The sequence below is a fragment of the Schistocerca americana genome, chromosome 3 (genome assembly GCF_021461395.2).
Source record: "Schistocerca americana isolate TAMUIC-IGC-003095 chromosome 3, iqSchAmer2.1, whole genome shotgun sequence".
NCBI lineage: Eukaryota > Metazoa > Arthropoda > Insecta > Orthoptera > Acrididae > Schistocerca > Schistocerca americana.
Window position 1 is genome coordinate 981,874,931 of NC_060121.1, and position 23,782 is coordinate 981,898,712.

Consider the following 23,782-nt stretch of genomic DNA (forward strand, 5'->3'; position numbering starts at 1 on the left):
CTGAGCAAAGTTACCGACTGCATCTTTCTAGAGTCGTTGTCAGATTCAAGTCAAATTTGGGCTATTAAATCAGTTACCGAAATAAAGAGAAAAAATAAATTACAGCAACTGATTGGTTTATTGCGAGACCGCAAAGTTAACGTATTTCGTAACGCAACTCTTGCCAAAATCACAGTCTTTTCATATTCCATTAACATTTATGTGGCCCCGCTTCCCAGGATGCTAATATTATTAGAGAATAGTCACCTTTTACTGCTTGCGGTAGGCAAGCGTTAGTCAACGTTGACAATTTTTTCCTCTTACACTTCCTTCCTCGATCAAATTACCAATTCTTTGATAACTCAAGATGTGTCCTATCAAATGATCCCTTCCTTTAGTCAAATTGCAACATAAATTACTGTTTTCCTCAATTCAGTTCAGCACCTCTTCATTTGTTATTCTATTTACCATTTCACCTTAAGCATTCTTCCACAGCACCACATTTCAAAAGATTCTTGATTGAACTGCTTATCACCCACGTTTCATTACCATATGGGGCTGGTATCCAGACAGACAACTTTAGAAAAGACTTCCTAACTCTTATATCTGTATTACATCGTAACAAATTCCTCTTTTTCAGAAACACTTTTCTTGCTATTGCTTGTCTGAATTTATATCTTCCCTACTTCGGCCATTTCAGTTATTTTGCTGCAAAACTCAACTTTTAGCATCTCATTTCCTACTTTATTTCGCTCAGCATCGCCAGATTTAATCCGACTACATTCCACTATCCTTGTTTTACTTTTGTGGACGCTGATCTTATAAGCTATTTTCATACACTACCAATTTCGTTCAATTGGTCTTTCACGTCCTTCGGTGTCTCTGACAGAATTACAGAGTCATCGGCAAGCCTTAAAGTTTTCATTTCTTCTCCCCGACGTCCCAATCTCCTTGCCGGATTCTTCCTTGGCTTCATTCACTGCTTGATAAGTGTGCAAGCTGAATAACATTGCAGGGAAGGCTACACTCCTCTCTCACCTCCTTCTCAGTTACTGTTTCCCTTTTATGCCCTTCGAATCTTATAAATGTAATCTTGTTTTTGTACGGTCTATAAATTAAATTACATTGTTAATAATTGTGGTGATACACGTATGGATCAGATGAGATATTTACTGACTTATATTCTGCGTGTAAAAATACTTGCACATTGAATGAGCTATATCAACGACGAGAAACAGCTTTTGTTCTGACGCCATAGTTGACAGATGATATGTATCGAGCTGTGATTACAGTTCCATTCTCATGTAGAATTTTATGACTAACGTAGTCGTCATTGTAAGGAGGAGCTCCCAATGGTCTTTGGTATGATCATTGCTTATTACCCATCACAACTGTCATCGTAGCACCTGAACACGTGCTGTCTAAGATTTTCTTTCTCCTCAGATCTTTCAGATACACCTTAATACGGGGAATATATCTTTATTTTATCTCTGCTAGCTTCAAAATTTCACAGAGTGTTGTCCAGTTAACTCTGTCAAAAGGTGTCTTCCAAATCTGAAAATTCTGCAAATGTAAGTTTGTCTTTCTTCAATCTACTTCCTAGTATCTGTCGTAGCAGCGTTATATTCCCCGTATTAAGGTGTATCTGAAAGATCTGAGGAGAAAGAAAATCTTAGACAGCACGTGTTCAGGTGCTACGATGACAGTTGTGATGGGTAATAAGCAATGATCATACCAAAGACCATTGGGAGCTCCTCCTTACAATGACGACTACGTTAGTCATAAAATTCTACATGAGAATGGAACTGTAATCACAGCTCGATACATATCATCTGTCAACTATGGCGTCAGAACAAAAGCTGTTTCTCGTCGTTAATATAGCTCATTCAATGTGCAAGTATTTTTACACGCAGAATATAAGTCAGTAAATATCTCATCTGATCCATACGTGTATCACCACAATTATTAACAATGTAATTTAATTTATTATACTCTTAACTGGCGTAGTAAACGTTATTACAGATTTTTCTTGTGTATTTACTCCTGCTGCTAGATATAAGAGTACTTATTTATTTAAGTATAATATTTTCAAGTTTCAGTGAAAAACTCAGATACGTAGTACTGAGTGGAAAGATTTTTAAAATGGTACCAAACAGGTGATGGGAAGCGTGGGCCACAAGAATACTTGATTCAGGCCTCAGTTTGGTGTCCATTGCTATAGACGATTAAGTGGTGAATTCGAACGTCTGAGCGAATGTGAAAAGTGGCGCAAACATTCTTCATAAACATTGATAGTAAGGACAATTTCAGTATTTGTACCTCCTGGTTAAACCCCTTAGTGCTTCCACTTTACAGAAACTGGGTAAAAGTGATGACTTATGGCAAGAGGTGGAAACATTTGCTATCAACCTGGGCTCTGTAATGTACGGTACAATTCCCTGGACGTGGATTTACCCCGTAGGATTTGTGGTCAAACTGAACAATATACCTCTCTGCGTTGATATGTTCCTTTAATCGAACGATATGTGTCATGGAGTAGTAGTAGCTGTAGTAGTAGCTTTATTCATCCATAGATCTCTTTTTACAAGGATATAGGACATGTAAAAGTATTTACAAATTTAGATCAATTTAAAATAAGCTAATTCATATACATATATATTTACAGACTTCTAATTGGACATAATGATTAGATTTACTCCTGGTATACAACACTTTTTTTACAAATAACTTGTTAAAATAATGTAATGCCACGCCTTTCACTCATATCTCACTGTCACTGCACACACTATACACACATTGTTTCATAACACTTCATTCACTACACACACACACACACACACACACTGGTGATCTCTGGGCCATTTTCTGTACTGCAACTTCCCATTTGCTATCCTGAAAAACTGAGTCAGCATTCCTCCATAATGAGTGAGATGTGCTCAGAAAGAGGAAGTGGTGTTAGTATTGTGCTATGCGTAGCTTGGGGGTAAATATTTCTAGAAATGAAAAAGGAGAAAAAACAATATTAGGGTGTTATGTGGAATGTTGGAAGTTTTATAATCATTATTATTGTTGTTATTATTATTATTTATTGGTACAACATTTTTTATCAAACCCCTACTCTGTTTATCTAAGTAATCCTTCATTGTATAAAATGTATTGCATAACAGGTACTTTTTAGCTGCGTTTTTAAATAAGTGTATTTTTGCAATTTCCTCAATCTCTTTTGGTAATTTACTGTACAGTTTTATTCCTTGGTAGAAAATGATGTTTTGAGATATATGTTTATTTTTTCTTGCTAAATGTAAGTTGAGTCTATCTTTTGTTGCATGGTCATGGACAGAGCTCTTTGTGCAGTAATTACCAATGTTATTTTTCATGTGTGTAACTGACTCGTAAATGTATTCACATGTAGCACTTAAAATCCCCAGTGTTTTGAACAGATCCTTACAGTGAGCTCGACTAGTATTTTTGGTTATTATTCTTATGGCTCTCTTCTGGGGTTTGAAAATCGTGTTCATGTTTGTCCGTTTGTTTCCAAAAAAGAATGCCATAGCTAAGAATTGAGTGTAGATACGAATAATACGTAACGAAAAGACACTGCATGTTACACACTGATGATACGATCCTAAGGGCATAACATGCTGATGACATTCCGTTTGCAAGAACCTTTGTGTGTCCACACCACTTCTACTGAGAATCAATATTCATTCCTAGAAATTTTGCATTTGTTACACAGTCTATAGAAGTGCCATCTAGATTTAATTTAACATTGTCATTTTTCCTCTTCAAACTGGAAATCATGGAATTAGTTTTCTTTATGTTCAATGTCGCTTTACTGCTTATTGACCAGTCATAAACTTCCTTGCGAGTTTCATTTGTTTTCTCGGCAAGGAGTTCTGTTGTTTTCTCAGTGACTATAATCACAGTCTAACATAACAGTCGCGACACTCACTGCTGTAAAAGTTGTTGCCGTTTGACAGATGGAGCGACACTAGCGCTCCAAGCGGCAGGTAAGGTGAACGTCAGACGCGTCGTAAGCATAATGTTTGTTTGCATCCATTTCCTACGTAATTTCCGAATTATTTTCTTGCCTCCAAGGGTTTGTGTAGAATCAGAAGGCATATATGTTTCTAAAAATGATTCTAAAATAAGCGCAAGTGTGGACAAAAACCATGAATAGAGTGGCAAGCTACAACACATTCGTGAAGAAACACTTGTGACATTGGACAGAATTGCAGCTTACCATGTTGATATCAAAAGAATATAAACGCACAGATTCACATGTAAGAAGCACAGACATGCACCTCTACATGCAAAAGCGATCGACAGCTCGTTCATCGTTCTGTAGGCCTACTGTGTTTGTCATTGTCGCCTGTCCCCATAAGTAAGACCTTCACCTCTATATTATTCTAAGTGGAACAAGCAACTGCCAAATAGTGGGAGAAATATACTGAAAACATTATAATGAGCTGATTACATTACATTTCACGAAAAACCAAATATTTTAATAATTTTCAAACAATCTGTCAGCGAACAAGGAGCTAACAAAATAATGTCATCACACGAAAGAAGCAAGGAAAATTAAGTGACTAACAATAGAAGTGAATGAAATGCATACCAAAGAAATCAGTAGCCCAAATGAGCAAACTTCTTCAGTTTCTTATTTGCTTTCTTGTTGTTAGAAGCTAAGTCTTGATTCCAATATTTGAACCGGTAAACGAGTCTCACTTTAACAAATATCTTGATCAACAGCACCTTAGTTTCTTCACAACATCCAGGAGGAAAACTTGGGACAGCCATCAACAAGTCCACATATAATTCACCACAGTTTTTCTTGTGAGAATGTTCATCAAAAACTGAAGCCATCTGATTTTCACAATCCCTTAAAGTAAACAAACATTTTCACTGCAAATAACCAAGCTTCCAAATTTGTCTTTATTACTTTTGAAATCGAAATAAAACCTGTCGAATCTTTGTGGCAGTTTCCTCTTCGCCAGTTGAGGTGGCTTATTTCGAATGTCAAACAGTGTGGGTGCTGCATTCCACACGAGTTTGTTATTGTCTGCGTTCATGAACTGGTTTTGTTCGAAATGTAGCGAACAAAACCTAATATTATCATACAGGTAAACTGGGTCTTTCTTCATAAGGTCTTCTCGTCTGCTATTAACTAGCCATTTTCTGCTCCTAAAACGAAACATTGATCATTTATACACACATAGTTTGCAACTGAATCCTGATGATACAATTTAGTAACATCATGGTATATAAATCTCAGGATCCTCAGGAAACCTAAAAAAAGACAGCTGTGGTCTCTTCTTCCTGTTGTTGCTGCAATTTATTGCGCTATAAACGCTCCCGATGGAAAAAACCATTGTATAAATCAAAATAAACAATCACTATTCGCTTTCACGATCGCGCCGAACTTATAGTTTAACCTACCGGCCGCTTGGGGCGCTGCTGGCGCTGTAGGCAACAAAATCGAGGCGAAGTGTCGCGACTGTTATGTTAGACTGTGCTATAATATTGCTGTCATCAGCGAAGAGAATTTTTTCACCATGAGTAACACTAGTGGGAAAGTAATTGATGTATATCAGGAGTAGAAGAAATGAACTCTCTGTAATTCTCTCACTGTCTTTATTGATAATGTAATTTATCTATGTACATATGGTTAGGAGCCAGATTTTTTTTTTTCATTTCAATCAAGCTTTTACTCGGTAATGATACACTGGTAAGCCAAAACATTACGGCCACCTTTTTGATACCTTTGGAACGCAATACGATAGCGCTTCTGCGTAACTTTGATTCTTAAGTGTTTGGTACATTTCCGGAGGCACGCAGCACGTGTCCAGGTACAGATGACGGAATTCTCACAAATTCCGGCCGCTGGTTTGTGGGAGCGGTGCTGCCTCCCGATAGCACCCCAGACGTTTGCCATCGAATTCCGACCAGACGAATTCGATGGCCAAGAAATCAATATGAGTCCTCTAATATTCTCTTCAGACCACTGCAACACGATCCTGGCCTTGTAGCAAAGATATTATTCCCGAATGAAGCTACTACCGCCATCGGTGGAAGCGTGAAGGAATACAGGTGGCCTGCAAAAATGTTCACATAGTCCACGTCTGTCATGATTCCTTCGATTAACTACCACAGGTCCCACATAGCAGAATACTGCACTGCCCACCGACTTGCGACCGCGCCACAGGGCATGTTTCGAGCGTGTGAGCGTTTCGGTGTGTGACGGCATATCCGGACACGTGCAGCGAACTGATCTAACCGGAAACTCGTCTGTCCAACAGCCGCAACAGCCAGGTGAACAAACGCCGACCAACAGCAGCTGGGTAGCAGATGAGTCGATGGAGGTTTTTTTTGACAGTATTTGATCCATACTGGGTGTTTCATATTCCCAGCACCACACACATATGGAAAGCCACCCATATCTGGGATGCTTTCCCCTATTTGCCGTCGAGGGAGATGGCCAACTGAGGATTTAACAGCCCCACAAGGGGTTTTAATATTATATATTTTTGTTGTTATAAATACAAAATCAAACAAGGGTAGTGCAGGAGTATGTTTCATAAACACTAAAAAATAAGAACGTGCATAAGCAACTATGAACAGCATACTGAAAGCTTTATTGTAGCCAAGATAGACATGAAATCCACACCCACCACAGAGTAAAATTTCATATGTCAACTAGCTCCGCAGATGATGAAGATATCGAAGAAACGTATGTTGAAATAAAACAGCTTATTCAGATAATTAAAGGAGATGAAAATTTAATAGTCATGGGAAACTGGAATTCGACAGTAGGAAAAGGAAGAGAAGAGAAAATAGTAGGTGAACATGGGTTGGAGGAAAGGAATGAAAGATGAACCCACGTGGTAGCATCTTGAACAGAGCATAATTTTTTCATAGCTAACACTTGGCTTAAGAATCATTAAGGAAGGTTGTATACGTGGAAGAGACCTGGAAACGTCTGAAAGTCTCAGATTGATTACGTAAAGATAAGGCAAACATTTCGCAACCAGATTTTAAATTGTAAGACACTGCCCTGGAGGGGCAGATGTGGACTCTAATCACAATGTATTTGGTATGAATTGTAAATTAAAACGAAAGAAATTGCAAAAAGGTTGGAATTGAAGGAGATGGTACATGGATAAACTGAAAGAACCAGAGGTCGGAGAGTTTCAGAGGAGGCATTAGGGAACGATTGACAAGAACGGACAAAGGAATACAGTAGAAGAAGAATGGGTAGCTTTGAGAGATGATATAGTGCAGGCAGCAGAGGATCAAGTAGCTAAAAAGACAAGACCTTGTAAAAATGCTTGGGTAACACAAGAGATATGGAATTTAGCTGATGAAAGGAGAAAATATAAAAATGCAGCAAATGAAGCGGGCGAGAGGGAATACAAACGCCTAAAAAATGAGACTGACAGGAAGTGCAAAATGGGTAAGCAGGACTGGCTAGAGGGCATATGTAAGGATTTGGAAGCATATATCACCAGTGGAAAGATAGATGTCGCCTACAGGAAAATTAAAGAAACCTTTGTAGAAAAGAGAACTCAGATGTAAAACCACTCCTAAGCAAAGAAAGTAGAGCAGAAAGCTGGGAGGAGTATATAGAGGATCCATACAACGTAGATGTACTTGAGGGCATCATGGAAGTGGAAGAGGAATTAGATGAAGATAAGCTGGGAGATACTGCGTGAAGAATTTGACAGAGCACAGGGCAGGGATTGCAAGAGGACAAATGTAAGAATGTAGAGGCATATATCACTAGGGGTAAGATAGATTAAATAGACCTTTGGAGAATAGAGAACCGCTTTTATGAATACCAAGAGCTCAGATGCAAAACCAGTTATAAGCAAAAAGGAAAGGCAGAAAGGTGGAAAGAGTATATAAGGGCGACGTACTTGAGGGCAATATTATGGAGATGAAAGATGACGTAGATGAAGATGAAATGGGAGATATGATACTGCGTGAAGAGTTTGACAGAACACTGAAAGACCTAAGTCGAAACATGGCCCGGGAGTAGACAACATTCCGTTAGAACTACTGACAGCCTTGGGAGAGCCAGCCATGACAAGACTCTTGCATCTGGTGAGCAAGATGTATGAGACAGGCGAAATACCCTAAGACTTCAGGAAAAAATACAATAATTCCAATTCCAAAGAAAGCAGGTGCTGACACGTATGAGCATTACCGAACTATCAGTTTGATAGGTCACGGTTGCAAAATACTAACACAAATTTTTTACAGAACACTGGAAAAACTGGTGGAAGCCGACCTCGGGGAAGATCAGTTTGGATTCAGGACAAATGTAGGAGTAAAGACAAACCCAAGTTTACAACATTTGCTCACTTAGAGAAAGCTTTTGATAGCGTTAACTGTGATACTCTCTTTTAAAGGTGGCAGGGGTAAAATCATGGAGAGAAAGGCTATTTACAATTTGTACAGAAAATAGACAGCATCGAGGGGCATGAAAGGGAAGCAGTGGTTGTGAAATGTGTGAGACAATGTTGTAGTCTATCCCCGATGTTATTCAGTCTGTGTGTTGAGCAAGTAGAAAGGAAACAAAAGAAAAATTTGGACTAGGATTTAAAGTGCAGGGAGAAGAAATAAAATCTTTGAGGTTTGCCAGTGACATTGTAATTCTGTCAGAGGTAGCAAAGGAGTCGGAAGAAATTTTAAACGGATAGGATAGTGTCTTGAAAGGAGGATATAAGACGAACATAAAGAAAGGAAAACAAGGATAATGGAATGTAGTCAAATTAAATCAGGCGATGCTGAGGGAATTAGATAAGGAAGTGAGTCACTTAAAATAGCAGATATGTTTTCATATCGGGGCAGCAAAATAACTGATGATGCTCGAAGAAGAGAAGGTTACAAAATGTAGACTGGCAATGGCAAGAGAAGCATTTCTGCATTTCTGAAGAAGAGAAATTTGTTAACATCGAGAGTAGATTTATGTGCCAGGAAGTCGTTTCGGAAAATATTTATATTGAGTGAAGCCATGTATGAAAGGGAAACATGGATGATAAGCAGTTTAGACAGGAAGAGAATAAAAGCTTTTGAAATGTGGTGCTATGGAATAATGCTGAAAATCAAATGGGTAGTTCACGTAACTAATGAGGAGATACTGAAAAGAACTGGGGAAAAAAGGCTTATGTGACACAACCTGACTAGAAGAAGGGATTGGTTGATAGGCCACATTCTGAGACATCAAGGAATCACCAATTTATTACTGGTGGGAAGCGCGGGTGGTAAAAATCGTAGAGGGAGGCCAAGAGATGAACTCAGTAAGCAAATTTAGAAAGGTGTAGGTTGTAGTAGATACCTGGGGATGCAGAAGATAGCATGGAGAGCTGCATCAAAACAGTCTTCGGACTGGAGACCACAACAATAACAACTTTTTGTTATTATACATTTTAATATTGTGATTTGTGTTTTAGTAATATTCAAACATCGGAAGCATTCAGGTTATAAATCCTAATGCTTTGTCCTACAGCATCTGCTGAATGAATGCCACTTTTCAAAACAGTTGTTTAACTGAATTTTAACATTTCACAACAGCATCCTTTGTAAACATGCGAATAAATTTTGGATTTAGCCAAATATGTCCGTAAACCTTGAAAGCTGCTATCCTATTACGGTCTTCAATTGTTGTTGATCCGCAATTTCATGGTAGCAAAATATGATTTCCAGATACGAAAGTTGGGCGGCTTATAGGGATATAAAAATAGAGTTTATGATGGATTGTGTGGTACTGTATTCTCTCAGGTCACTCCACACCTATGCATTGGTAACGCCATCAACGATCATCAATGGGAAGAGCACGCTCTGCAGCAGACAGTATGCCTCTACCTGCCATGGTGCGGCATCGGTGTGTGTTGGGTTACCAGGCGTGAATTACGAAAATTATAAACGAGAGTACAATAGCACATATTATACCAGTTGTTTATCTTATTGTTGAGTGGACTAATAAAATGTCATTATCTTGAAGTGAGGTGTATCGTTTATTAAGTACCTACAAGATGCTGACAGCGATGTATCAGGGAACAGTTATAACAGTACTTGTGCCACCAAATGTATCAGGATGACCAAATGTAGTGGGAAGAGGTAGACGGCACCATATTATGACTCGTCCGAGCTTTTCAAATGATTTATTGTTTCCAACCACACCTCGGTCTGCGTCACAGGGCCCCGCAATGCTGAGGAAGGACACCAGCTGCCCGTGCAATGTAATGCTGTGTCGAGCTGGCCTTGGCCAGCCGCGGAGTTCTGATGGCGTCAGGATGCGCCGGCTGCCGACTCAGCTGTCCCCGTCCTCGTTGCCTCAGTGCCATTCCGAGGAGCCGCCGAGCAGCTCGCTGACAACTGCAAGATTGTCTGCGCCATGTTCCCTCGCCGGTGTGGCTTAGGATGCGGTGACAACAAGTTCCCACGGTTCGGCGTCCGAATCTGCAGCCCTCACCTCGGGACGCCTCTGGCACGTGTTGGAAGCCAGGACGACTGCCTACGGTAGCGAGCTGTGGAGTGGTCCGCTGCTGACTGGGTACTGACTCCGCATCGGTCTCAGAGGGTCGAACCAGCGACCCGTCTTCATCTGGAACGCTGGCATCCCATCTGCTGCTGCGTGTAGCTGGTGGTATGACATGCCCCACTGTCGAGGAGAGCTGCCACACTTGAATGAATCTCGTTAGAATCCCGCACCCATTTATACGCGGCTGTGCACCTCTGTTTTTCCAAACGCGCAGCTTCGTGTCACGTACTCATAACACGCTAGGTTTGTCAGCGGGCCCCTTTTGCCTGTGATTTGCGACATGCAAAACCGCTACGTATACTCTTTCAGCAATTTGATGGCCCTGTGGCCTCTATTCTACTTTGCATCTGTTGGTCTGTGTGACTCACTGCAATCTGGCCCACACCTGGCTGTAACTTGTGCTCAGAATATTGCACAAAACTGACTTTCCCTATCCTAAACGCTGGTGCCGCTACATTAGTTACAACAGCAACAAGGAGAAGTGGAACAGTTGTAGAGCCAATTAATGGCACCAGCAACAACTGATACGATGGCAGCAGCAGCAGCTACTGTGCGATCAGCAGTGGAAGCACGTGGATGAGATGGCTGTGTTGCAGTAGCGACTCAAGGAGCAACTTGAAACACGGCCGGAAGCACTGGGACCGCCTACGGTGAAACTACAAAAATTGGCGCAGTCACGCAGCCAGAAAACCGCGTGTCGAGACACCCTGGCATCCTGTGGCAGCCAGCACCAGTCTTCAGAAAGCAACTGGGACTCTGCCCTTCACCTGGTACCAAAGGGACCGGAGGTCTGGAGCCCCTGTGGTGACTGTACAAGAATCAGCATCCAGGCAATTGACGAGCGGTACCCTCTGCGGCACATGGGAGATTTTGGTTGCCCACTGACGTGGCACCCTCAGCTTGCAGGTCACTCCACATCTCATTGGCAACGTTGTGAACGAGCAACTTTGGGAAGACTGCACTCTCCAGCGCCTCTACCTGCTGCAGTGCAAGCATTCGTCTGTGTGTGTGTGTGTGTGTGTGTGTGTGTGTGTGTGTGTGTGTGTGATTACCAGGTGTGCATTATGTAAAATAACGTGTGGGACTATATCAGGATGTATGATATCAGTTGTTTATCTTGTTGTTGTGCCGACTAATAAAACGTTGTTATCTTGAAGAGAAGTACACTGTTTATTAACTACCTCCAGTGTCAACGTAATCAGCAAACCAACTGCAACGTTGTGCTATTGTCATATTCACTTGATATAAATTACGGTTAGGGCCACAGTATATGTTGTTAGGTGCCACAACAGACTTTGCTTAGATAGTCGATAATCTATTATGAAATTATACCCACTGGCCTGCTTCCCAAAAGAATGGGAGGGATGTGTCAACCTGAGTGACTGTGAGCAAAGTAATCTGGTTCCTCTACTCTGCTATTTTTGAAGGTTTTTCTAGACATTTATTCCGCATTCTTTTCATCTGTGGTCTGCGTCAGTGTTTTTTGCGACCGATTGTGAACGGTGCTGTATTTTAAATTCCGTTCATGTGTTACTGTGATGTTCCTGTTCGGTGTTAAAGCTTATCGCTGCTTTTATCCGTTTAAATTACGCTCGTCTCCTTTTATTTCATGCAAAGGCTCTGACGACCCAGCAGCTTTTCGCCCAGTAACAGTGCCTGACTACTAGGGTCTGCATACCGATAATCAGATTGCTACCCAATGCACGGATATCAAAACTTGCTGCAGAGGCTATGTAATAATTTGTACTAGAAAACAAGATATTTTTCAATCACCCCAATGCTTTTATGTCACTGGCACTTCATTTTGCAATGGAGTGCAGGAAAACAAATCCGTTTTTCTATGTGCTTTGCATTTGTCGTGCTCTGTCACATTCCCAAAGCCAACTTGAAATGACTATCTAGGAGATAGCTGCCGTTCCTAGACATACTAAATGGTATCTGCTTCCCGGAACTCCGACAGTAAAGTCTATGTGCCTTACGAATAGCGTCTGTTACTGATACTTATTGTTCTCGAATGTGACTTTTTCCTCATCGTTATCGTGCTGGCCGAGCAAACACGATGCGCAAATCCCTTTTCAGAACACAGTAGATCTCGTCCTCAGAAGTACCGTAACAGGGCAGCGAATTAAAAGTGGCGCGTGCATGAAACCCTACCGACCGTTTTGAAAACAACTTCTTTCCTAGACTGTTTGCAGTCGAAAATATATGCGCGTGCGTTTTGCCGAGACGTAAAGGAGCACTGTTTTAAAATGTCCGCAAGCAGCGATCAGTATATACGTTGGTATAGAGCCAGTGTGACGAACACAGCCGTCTTGTTGGGTGTAAAGAGGCCAACAGCGTCCAGAGTACAGATCACGTGAGTCTACTTCTACACTCCGCAACCGAACTTACGGTGTCTGGTGGAGGGTACTTCGGGTACCGTTATCATTTTCTCCCTTCTGTTTTCCAGTCGCGATGTATAATCGCACGAATAAGTGTTTTGTAAGCCAGTTCTTTAGCGTTCCTTGCGATACCTCCACTCTTAAAATGGCATATGCTTTTCCTATTAGTTGTTTCAAGTGGTCACTCCACTTTAGTTCGCTTTCTCCTAGTTATTACACACTTGTTATCATTTCCAGAGAGTATTCACCAATATCGTAATCAAGCACTCGTGGATATGTTTACCAATTTACGCGCAGTGTGTTACACTCGTTCACGTCAAGGTCAGCTGCCATTCCCTGCACCAGTTATTGATACTCTACAGGTCGCCCAGATTTCGCTCAGTCTTCTGGCGTTGCAGCGTTCCTATAGGCGACTGCGTCGTGTGAAAATTCTCTCGTAGAGCTTCCCAGTTGATTTATATGTACATTGTGTGATCAAAGATTTCCGGACAGGACTCAAAAGTATCCAGACACCGCTACGTAGTGCGGAATCGATCACTAGATGTCACGAGAGGCAGATCAACCTGTATGAAAGCTGGGGAGTATCGCGTTGTCAGTAGAGATGCAGCGTCAGCAGAATGAGTCTGTCAGCAGAGCTCGACTTCTCGTTGGATGTCACTTGAGTAACAGATCCATTAGGGACGTTTGAACTCTCCTAAAGCTGCCCATGCCAACTGTCGGTAGCGTGCTTGTCAAGTGGAAACGCGATGGAATAACCATAGCTAAAGTAAGACGAGGGGGAACTGGTATACTGACGAACAGGAAACGCCAGCGTTGCAGAGGATGGTATAAAAAGAATAGCGTGAAACCAGCAGAAGGACTGACTCGTGGGTTACAAAGTGTTACCAGCTGCGTAGCTATCGCAAGGGCTCTGTGAAGGGAGTAAAACGGCCGAGCAGCTCCTAGCCAATGCTAAGCGACGCTTCAGATCGTATATAAAGGGCGACGTCAGCGGATGGCGGGAAGCGAGTGATCTGGAGAACGTTAGCTACATCATGTTTAGTGCCAATCGTGAAATACGGAGAATGTTATACTGTGATACGTAGGTGCTCCTCTTGGTTAGGTCGTTACCCCCTTATTGCTCTTAAGAAAACGCTAAATGTGGAAGACTATTAACACATTCTACAGCGTACGGTAGAGGAACAGTTCACAGACGACGACAAAGCACCCTGACATTACGCAACACCTGTGAGGGATTTGATTGTGGATAATAACATACCTGAAGTGGACTGAGTTGCCCCGCGTCCTAACCTGAGCCGAAATGAACAACAGTGGGATACGATAGAACAGGGGTGTACAACCTTTTAGCTTACAAGGGCCACAATGGAAGAACAAGAGTATTTTTGGGCCGCACCACACATAACAGTAACAACAACCGCTGGTATTTTAGAATTCATTAATTTATGGTTTTTTGTTGTAACAGAGCAAGACGGAAGTAAACTGACTTTTATAAATGAGTTTTCATTACTTTCATAACTATACATAAAGTGAATTTCACGGAATGTTTTTTACTTGTTGGACTGCATGCGGATCGTAGACTACTCCTGAGCTGGAACGCCGACATCTATCCAGATTCCAGCGAGCAACATCACTGCCTCGTCTCGCTTTTGCTTACAGTATATCGTTAAGGAGTTTTCGTGTACGCGATGCTCCAGAGAGGTGAAATGTCTTGTAAGAGCGCGTTGTGCTCCGATTTCTCTCCATGCGTCCATTCTTTACTTCGTGACATTGCGGGACTGGGAAGCAAAGAAACAACTTCTGTTGTTAAGATTCTATACAAGTAAGACGTATCTGAAACTCTTTTTCGACAATTGGTCGAAAGTAGTTGTATGCACATGAGAGGTTGTCCAGATTGTGCAGTAGTATTTCTGTTAATTAGTAAACTGAAATTCCATGCAAGGCAACAGTAATTGTATCTGCCGGAAATAAAAAGTCAAGATGTAAAAAAACCTTACAACGAATCTTTTTCGTCCTTGTTGAAAAGAATATCTGACTTACTTTTCAGAAGAACTGTTGGAAAATAGTCTGCCAACTTAGAGGCTGCACTTCGAAGCCCGATTCAGGGAAAATTTTGTTCCACTTCAAATTACAGCTCGACGGTTAAACAACAAAAGTACTGCGTCTTGCACTACGTGTGGTCTTCTTCGCAGCCATAGTTACGTAACGTCTGTGCGTTGGAGTGTTAGTCTAACATACATTTAGACTCTGAGTTTAATTTTCCGGAGAACTGGATGCAAGCGTTTTACACGAGTTATATCCTGAAGTAAGACTGATTTAACAACACATATATTTGAAAGAGTTATTTGCTTGATTTACAATGTAGAAAAATTGAATTTGAAGAATAGCCTTTCATATATCGTAGGTCGAAGAAGTGGTACGCAGGTGCCAGTGTGTTTGTACTCCGTCGTGTTGAAATTGAATTTTCGGTGTTTTCTCACAACTGCGGAAAAATTCATCCTACGTAGGTAGGTAGGTGATCGTGATCCGTGAAAAAAAAAAAAAAAACAAAAAAAAAAAAAAAAAACTGATCGTACATAGTGCAAACCGCACGAAGCTCCGCAGAGTCTCTTTCGTGCTCGACTATGCTCTGTGCTACGTGGCTGCCGTGTTCTCCATGTTCTCATGTTCTTACGTTTTGCGAGTTCACGTTTTTAAAAACACTTTCTGTATAAGGAAGTACTGACAACCTAAACAGCTTTAATATACACGGATCAGCCAGAACATTAAGACCCCCTACCTAAAAGCCGGTATTTCCGCCTGTGGCACATATATCAGCGACAACGCTTCGTGGCACGGAAGCAATGAGACCACGCTAGCTCATTGGAGGGAGCTGACACCACATCTGCACACACAAGTCAGCTAATTCCCGTAAATACCACGGAGGGAGCCCTGGCGCCAATAAAATCGTAGATGTGTTCGATCGGGTTCAGATCTGGCGAGAGTGGCGGCCAGCACATCAATTGTAAATCGCCATTTCGTTTCTCGAGCCACTCCATTACACTCTTGGTCTTGTGACATGGCGCATTATCTTGTTGAAAAATGCCACTGCCATCGTGAAACTTGATCTTCATGATGGGGTGTGTGTAGTCTGCAACCAGTGTACGATACTCCTTGGCCGTCATGATAGCTTGCACGAGCTCCACCGGACCCCATAGGTGCCCACAAGAATGTTTCCCAGAGCATAATGGAGCTGCCACCAGATGTCTCCGTCCTGCAGTTCAGCTGCCAAGGAGCTCTTCCTCTGAAAGACGACGGATTCGCCGTCTCCCAACGGTATGAAGTAGAAGGTATCGGGATTCATCAGACAACGCAATGCTCTGCCACTGTGTCAACGTACAGCGCCGATGGTCACGTGGCCATTCCAGGTCTGGTTGCCGTTGCATCGATGTCCTCACTTGGTCTGCTCTGGCTCTACTCCACTATTAACTGTAGCACTGGCTTTACACAGCAGGCAGGTCGCCTGTGAACACATTCTCCGACGAGACATAGAGGGTAAGCACCTAATCCTCTGCTAGTGATTTCACCATCTTTCGTCTACTTGCGACAAATACTGATAACAGGCGCACGTAAACATGTGACGAGCCACACAGTTTCGGTGCTACAAGTTGCTGCTAGTACAGTTTGGCTTCTCTGAAATAGGTAAGTCCTTCCATATTCTGAAAGACAACCGACGCAGTGCTGTCCGTTTACTGCTGGCAGCATTTGTACTCTTTCCCACCTGCCATAAGCATTCTCCACCTCTCGGCGGGAAATGTGTTACTGTATTCTGATTCGTTGCAATATATTGTTCGGTATACTATGTCCAATTTGTTTACAATGAAAACCAGACCCTGTAAAAATGAACAGGTAAAGAATACAAAGCCATTCGGGGTACCAAAAATAAGACACAGGAGACACTAAAAGGCTTTCGTATTAGCGGTACAGTGATTCAAGAAAAGACATTGAAACTGAACAAACTTATGTATCGTGATCCAACGTTTGCTGCCAGCTGTGGTTGGTTAGACTCTTGGAAGAAGAGAGACGGCGTGCGACAATTAACGATAAGTGGAGAAAAATTATCAGCCGGTGTTGCCACTGCAGATGCATTCGTAGATGAGTTAGCAGACTTGATACTGCGGGAAAATTACTCACCGCAGCTAGTGTATAATGCTGACGAAGCTGGCCTCCGAGCGGTCTGAGGCGCTGCAGTCAAGGACTGCGGCGGAGGTTCGAGTCCTCCCTCGGGCCTCGGTGTGTGTATTTGTCCGTAGGATAATTTAGGTTAAGTGGTGTGTAAGCTTAGGGACTGATGACCTTAGCAGTTAAGTCCCATAAGATTTCACACACCTTTGAACATTTCTTTTTTTTTTTTTTGAACCTCTACTCCCTGCTTCGAAAGAAGAGTTGTCTGTACCCGGTTTTAAAATGAATAAACAACGCCTTAGTGTTTTAGCCTGTAGCAACACTGCAGGAACAAACAATTTACCATTCATGGTAAATGGAAACTCTGTGAAACAACGAGCCCTAAAAGACACGAATATGGCTCTGGCTCTGAGCACTATGCGACTTAACATCTATGGTCATCGGTTCCCTAGAACTTAGAAGTACTTAAACCTAACTAACCTAAGGACATCACACAACACCCAGCCATCACGAGGCAGATAAAATCCCTGACCCCGCCGGGAATCGAACCCGGGAACCCGGGCGTGGGAAGCGAGAACGCTACCGCACGACCACGAGCTGCGGACAGACATCAATATGAACGCTCCCAGTGTTTATTACAAAAATCAAAGTAAAGCTTGGATGACCGGTGTTCTGTTTGGTGAGTGGTTCAAGAAACAATTTATTCACTCTGTCAGAAGATCCGGTACAGAAAACGGACTGCCACATCGACCTCCACTTTTGATTGACAATGCTCCATGTCGTCTTTCAGAAATGCGGGTAGTCAATGGAAACATCAAAGCAATTTTTTTTTTTTGCCACCTAACTGAAAAAGAGAACTGTTCCATCTTACAAAAAATGAGAAACCTACTGGCTGTCAGAGACTTGGGACAATTCGAACACACATCGTACAAACATGACGCAAGAAGCTGTGGCCAAGTCTCGTATTTGAAGAAACCCCATCCATTGCAGACTGATGACCTCAGCAGTTAAGTCCCGTAGTGTTCAGAGCCATCTGAACCATCCATTGCAGCATCAGACAGTAATGACATCCTTCAGTTTGCACAAGAAAACCCGGTGTGCGAAGATACAACGGAAAATTACCTTCAAGAATGGATATCAGTCCATGATAATGGTCATCAAGAAATCAATGATGAAGCCATTGTCTCTACAGTCCAGAATGAAGCTGATCACAACTCTCAAGACAAAGGCAGTGATGGAGAAGAAACCCGTGAAGAAACTGTCACATTCTTTACGCTGCAGATGTTCTTGAATTTGCATTAAGCTACGTAGAACTGCACATTGTTCTGACACCAACGTTGCCATGCGACGCTGGCACAACATCGCATCGTCAGGCAGTATTAGTTCCTTATGGCAAAAGACCACTACCTATTTTTCAAGTTACACTAGGTGAAAATTACAGTACTGCTTCACAAACATGTGATACAGTACAGTAGTTACCAGAGCAATGAACATTTAATTTCGATAAACTGTGTTCAATAATGAGTTATTCAGTTCTACTGTATAATAAAATCGTTTCTTTACACTAGAAATAAGCATTTTAAAAAATTTTTTCTCTCTCATGGATTTTATTCGGATTATGCGAAATATAGATTTTGCGCAGTTCATCTTAATACAGGAGACTGGAGACTGACAAGACGTACGAGCGACAAACTATACCTGTCTGATATCCTTTATATATCCTGAACTAAACTCCTCCCGCACAGACCACGAAGAGTCAACGGGACCGACCGGCCGCCGCGTCATCCTCAGCGCACAGGCGTCACTGAATGCGGATATGGAGGGGCATTGGGGCAGCACACCACTCTCCCAGCCGTTTTGTCGGTTTACGAGACCGGAGCCGCTACTTCTCAATCAAGTAGCTCCTCAGTTTGCCTCGCAAGGGCTGAGTGCACCTCGCTAGCGAACAGCGCTTGGCAGACCGGATGGTCACCCATCCAAGTGCTAGCCCAGCCCGACAGCGCTTAACTTCGGTGATCTGACGGGAACCGGTGTTACTACTGCGGCAAGGCCGTTGGCATTATATCATTTATATACGTAATTTAAAATGTGCTATCAAATCTAACGAATGAAGAACATGATGGCTGAAGAAATTTATAAGCTTTCGCAATTAAATGAGCTTAAGACAATCATTGGGTTGTCTTTACTAGTTATTTACCACATCTGGTCCTGAACGGTTATTTGTCATAAATGACCGTTTAACCTTTTTTAAATGTTCGGATAATAAGTTGCCGTCTCTTTATCTAAGAATAGATGATCAATGCAGCTAGCCGCTATCTCTGTGTAATGTCTTTTCCGTATAGGCGTGTATCTGTTGTCTTTAAGATCCCTTCACCTTCACACATAAGTCTATACAGTAAAGTAAGGCCCTCACAGTTCTTGGCTGATCCGTGATAAGACAGGCGAAAAATTAGACTAATGGAGGATTATTAGTATTATCTCTATTTTCATTCGCTCTCTCTCTCTTTCTCTCCTTTATCGATGTATAGTTTTTAATATAAGATTTCATTACGTGTACAGTGGAAAAAAAATCAGCCAAATAGAATCTTTGGTGGAGTCCTTCGTCTTGGTAATCAGCGGCTGGCTTGCTGTAAGAGATCTTTACATATATTATTATTGTTAAACACTGCAGTCAGTCGGGAGAATCAATCGTTTGGACAATTTGTTCCTTTTACGAAAGATTGCGAATTCCAGATGTGTACGAAGCCTTTTTGGACGATTTAACACAGAGTCAGTGATTGCAGGCTCTCTTCGACACAGCTGAAACTTCCCCACTAATTACAGGGGCCGGCCGAAGTGGCCGTGCGGTTAAAGGCGCTGCAGCCTGGAACCGCAAGACCGCTACGGTCGCAGGTTCGAATCCTGCCTCGGGCATGGATGTTTGTGATGTCCTTAGGTTAGCTAGGTTTAACTAGTTCTAAGTTCTAGGGGACTAATGACCTCAGCAGTTGAGTCCCATAGTGCTCAGAGCCATTTGAACCATTTTGAATTACAGGGCCAACGTGATCATCGAATGATTCAGAAAAAAACTCATTCGTTCATTCACTCCAAAACAAAAAAGTCACAAACCTTATTTATGGAGGAAATCGTGTATTAAACCCATGTCCATTACATGTCCAGATCTCCGGTGATTCCACGCCTTAATTATTTTCCTTTTAGAATCTCTTTCTCTTCAAAACAAACCGCTAGCGGCACAAATGTTAACTGGCTCGCTTTTGCGAGAAGAAAAGCAGAATATGTATCTCTCAGAAACACGTCAATCCCTCAACAGATACTCCAGAAGCTGTCCTAGTTACCTCTCTTAACAACCATGGAGAATGCACTAGAAAATAATTTGGCGTCGACGAGCTGTCGCCGCATATATTACGAGAAAATCAGATCAGATAACTTTTCTAAAGTGAATGAATGTGGATGGTTTGATTGAAAATGATTAATTGGTGCGTGGTAGAGGGTATTTGCTGTGGGGACATTACAACCGCTACAGCAACACATTTGTAAGTGTGAATTTAAACTACTGGTAGCGTAAAAGTTAAAAAAAAAGAAAGAAATCGGGATACGTGTGTGAGTAAGACTCGCACATCAAGAGTTCCGTTGAAACCTAGTCTGTATTCTGTATCTATATATGCGTACTGACAAACTTTTCTCCATGACCACGCACTGCCATCCACTCGTGGTTGTGGTGGTAGATAGCCCTTGGTCTCATGCTGTTAGTAAGGGAGTTTGGTCGCGGTACGTGGCAGCGGGTGCGTGTGGCGAGCAAAAATCTGCGAAATACGCTGTGACTTTACCGTGCATGTGAAAACGCGTTTATTGTTTCATTCGTCCGACATAATACGATGCTTGCGCGGTTTAATCATACAGGCTTTAATAACGACGTTAATATCAAATAGATCGGGTTTTAACCTCCCTGCGTTTTTTCTCCAATCACGCTCTACCGACGATCAATAGAGACACAAACAAAAACATCCAAATAGCTTCAAAGATAAAAATACTCGTAACTAACAAATGAATAACCGAACGATACGATGGTACTAGACTGTGACTGTACAGTACAGAGATTTCGGATAAACGTTTCTTTTATTCTTCATGAGTGTAACCCTTTTCAGCGACTTTTCGTCAATAACTTCGCTTATTCTTCTTTTGCATTATTTTTCGTGAGTGTAATCACCGACGACAGTATAGATGAAACACGTTGAGGACTCTGTCACCATTACATTGCCTCGTGAACAAAACACTTAAAATTTTCCACATGTACAGTAAAGTAGGTAAGTCATATATAGTTTACCTTTATCTAGGGGTATTTATTTCTCCGTGTTTTGCGGATTTTCGCGTACCACATTCATCCACATCCACGCAACCAAACTACCTGACTAGCAGGATAACTGCAGTAACAATATCCTTAATGAGATACACGTCTGTATGCACCTCATAACTAGAATCTTACCCATAGATTCTCCCATACCATATATTCTGATCCGGGCAACCACGGGCTTCTCAGCTGGTTGTATGTACAGATAGCTCATCCATCGTAGGAATCGACATCTCGACGGTTTTTGCCACCTATCGATACTGGCAAGATGTAGCCTACATCTACCTGTTCGAGAGAAAATGGTTGAAATGGCTCTGAGCACTATGGGACTTAACTTCTGAGGTCATCAGTCCCGTAGAACTTAGAACTACTTAAACCTAACTAACCTAAGGACATCACAAACATCCATGCCCGAGGCAGGATTCGAACCTGCGACCGAAAGACAAATAGACAATAGGATAATAAATGACAATTTTTTTCGTGCGGTATAACTACAAGATAATTTTTGGATATTTTTCCTTTAGTTCTACTGTGAAACCTTACTTCTCTAAGTAGCCCGTTTATATGTTTGTATGTTGGCAGTGCTCTGCTTTAATATCTCTGACACGGCTGTGCGCCCTCTACAATAGACTCTGTGGCTGGTCGGACTCGCAGTTGGAAGTTAATAGTTAGCAGTGATGGAGGTCAGCAGTTATAGCGCGAGCGGGCGGTCTGGACGTGTGTCCGTCATGGAGATTTAATATTGGTTAGACATGGATTGTAAAATGTGTATGGACGATTATATAATTTTTGGAACTGGATGTCACAGACGATTATATAATTTTTGGAATTGAAAGTCACATGATTAAGGTAAAATCTGCTAAATACATTGTTTGCTCTGCAACAATATCTTTCCTTTGCTAACCACATGCCTATTAGTAGTTAGAGCCTACAGTAGTTAGAATCCTTTTATTTAGCTTGCTGTAGTGGCTGCAATTGCTGTAGTTCGAGTTATGAAGATTCTCTGTGAGGTGACTTATGAAATGTATGGGTTATTGTTAGGATTTCTTCTAGCTCAGGGCAATTCTTTCGCGTTAATTAATAGTCAGATTGCGTTATCCTTGTATATTGTGGGTTATTAATGAATTGAATAAGTTTGAGTTGTATTTGTCAGGAATAATTCTGTAGCTCAGATATGATGTGTGAATTCGCAAGGGACCAAACTGCTGAGGTCATCGGTCCCTAGACCTACACACTACTTAAACTAACTTATGCTAATAACAACACACACACCCATGCCCGAGGGAGGACTCGAACCTCCGGCGGAAGGGGCCGCGCAATTAGTGACATGGCACTTCTAACCGCGAGCGGCAAATGACATGATAAAAAAATAACAAAGTGACAGTACTTCAGTTTGACTCAGCAGTTTCGAAATAAATAAAGGAGTTTCACTTCTTGCCATATTTCATGAGTCTAGCTTACCCTACAGGTCTGGATGAGCCATTTTGCGAGTATCAAAATATGTCACGTCAATGGCCTTATCTTCGGACTGCATTGACTTACAAGCTTCAATTTTTTACACGGCCGAGGAACCGTAGACATTAATATGTGACATAAATTTCAACTTGATACGTCCACCTGATCCTGAGAAAATGGTTTTAAATACTCGGACAGACAGACGGACGCAAGGTGATCATGCAAGGTTTCCGTTTATAGCAAATGAGATAGAAGCACTCCGCCTTCAGGCCACAAGTGGCCCATCGGCACCATCCGACCGCCGTGTCATCCTCACTGAGGATGCGGATAGGAGGGGCGTGTGGTCAGCACACCGCTCTCCCGGTCGTTATGATGCTTTTCTTCGACCGGAGCCGCTACTATTCGGTCGAGCAGCTCCTCAATTGGCATCACGAGGCTGAGTGCACCCCGAAAAATGGCAACAGCGCATGGCGGTCCCGATGAACACCCATCCAAGTGCCCGCCACGCCCAACAGCCCTTAACTTCGGTGATCTGACGGGAACCGGTGTATCCGCTGCGGCAAGACCGTTGCCCAAATGAGGTACGGACCCCTAAAAATTTGAATATATTATTGTGGAGACATGAAAATAAACTACATTGCTTGAATATATTATTTGTCAGAGTAACCATTTATCTTCGACGGTTGTTAAACGAAAATGGTAAAATGTCGATTGTGCCGGTTACCCGCCCATTTCGAATTTGCCACTGCTTATACAGTCAGAAGGGAAGGGAGTACCGCGCCATTACCGAGAGTTGAAGGTACGTGCAGGGCGCATACAGAAGCGGCGTGTGCACGCGGGCCCCATGTGTGCGAGTCTACTAGTTCTTGGCCAGTTGGGTTGGGTTCGATTATTTGGGGGAAGAGACCAAAC

The 23,782-nt window shown here is 42.2% G+C and overlaps 2 pseudogenes; both read right to left on the minus strand.

Annotated features, from left to right (window-relative positions):
* Window positions 1-19,007: 19,007 nt before the first annotated feature.
* LOC124607932 lies at window positions 19,008-19,125 on the minus strand (annotated as a pseudogene).
* Window positions 19,126-23,325: 4,200 nt separating this feature from the next.
* Window positions 23,326-23,443, minus strand: LOC124607661 (annotated as a pseudogene).
* Window positions 23,444-23,782: the final 339 nt, after the last annotated feature.